Below are 1,489 nucleotides of genomic sequence, written 5' to 3' on the forward strand. Positions count from 1 at the left end.
TCCCACAGCTACTACTGATTTGCCCCCTGATCCGACACATATGAGTTCTCCACCATTAAAGACACACAGATAGTACTCAGTCAGCGCAGGGTTCAGGTACTGGGACAGTTCCTCAAACCACTCTTGCACAGGGGTTGTTGGCTGAGATCAGCTCAGAGCGACATGGTGTCAAGCATATGCTGATTGATCACTTTAAGAAGGACCATGGAATGAAAGTTGGATCTACCATGAGATTTGCTATTGAGGACTTGGTTTTTAAGCTCTTTGGGGAGGGACCTTCTGTGAGTAAGACTCCTACGCAGACACCTTCACTTAGTCCTTCTATCACAGCTCCTACACACAATAAGGTGAAAGAACATATACCGAGAGACATGGATGGCATGGGCCTTGGAAATTGCATGCAAAATGCGGAAGACGATGTCCCTACAGCAAGCAGGTCAATCTCCCACGATTCAGATGTCGTAGCACAGAACACCATGAGATTAGACACACCTACGACTAGTACAATGAGATCAGATGCACCCTCTTTTCGCCCGACATTCAGTGCACCACCATCTGAACAGTACTTATCAACAAAGCGGGCTCCTACACGCAGGCGAGACCCCTCTCCAACGAGTGAGCCAGACATCGCAGACTACTATGATCCAGAAATGTTTCAAACCAGACGCGTGACTCGATCAATGTCTATGTACTACCACCCGAAGATTTACCCTCGGGAATACCCTTGAGTACCTATCATTAGTTTTTGTTCGTATCTTGTTTACTGTGATTGCATTTTATCTTCAAATATTTGTTACAATTTACATTTTCTGGAGGTCAGGTCCATGCCCCCCTCCTCTATTTGTTTTCCCGCTTTTCATTATATAAAATAAACCACACTAGTGGTATTTGCTTAAAAAAAACCCTAAACCCTAAACCCTAAACCCTAAACCCCTAAACCATTAAAACCTTTTTCGAGGTCAGTACTTTCTTCCATACCTTTACATCTTCTTCAGATTATGCAACCGCCCAAGGCAGTGCTGAAGAAACTTGAGAGCATCTTCGCCCGATTCCTATGGGATTCTAAGGATCAAGCACGACGTCTACATTGGAGGAGTTGGAAGGCAATTTGCCTTCCTACTGATGAGGGAGGCCTCGGCTTTAGGAGATTACAGGATGTGGTGGACACCTTCTCCATGAAGCTCTGGTGGCTGTTCCGATCTCAGAGGTCACTTTGGGCTCAGTTTTTACTGGGCAAGTATTGTAAGGGGACGCATCCTTTACTTGCGACTAAAAAATCATCCAATTCCGACTCCGGACGCGCCATCACCGGCGATCGCAATTTCCGGCCAGTCGCTCGGAAAATCGCAGATTCCGGCCAATCCTGAACTCGTTTCGGAAAACGGAACATACCGTGATGATCAGTATGAAATTCCACATGTACCTGTGAAAAATCATAATTTTTTGACAACGTTGGAAAATCGCCGCCGGTCAACGGCCGGCGCGTGGT

Source organism: Olea europaea, unplaced genomic scaffold, assembly GCF_002742605.1.
Source record: "Olea europaea var. sylvestris unplaced genomic scaffold, O_europaea_v1 scaffold1098, whole genome shotgun sequence".
Classification (NCBI taxonomy): domain Eukaryota; kingdom Viridiplantae; phylum Streptophyta; class Magnoliopsida; order Lamiales; family Oleaceae; genus Olea; species Olea europaea.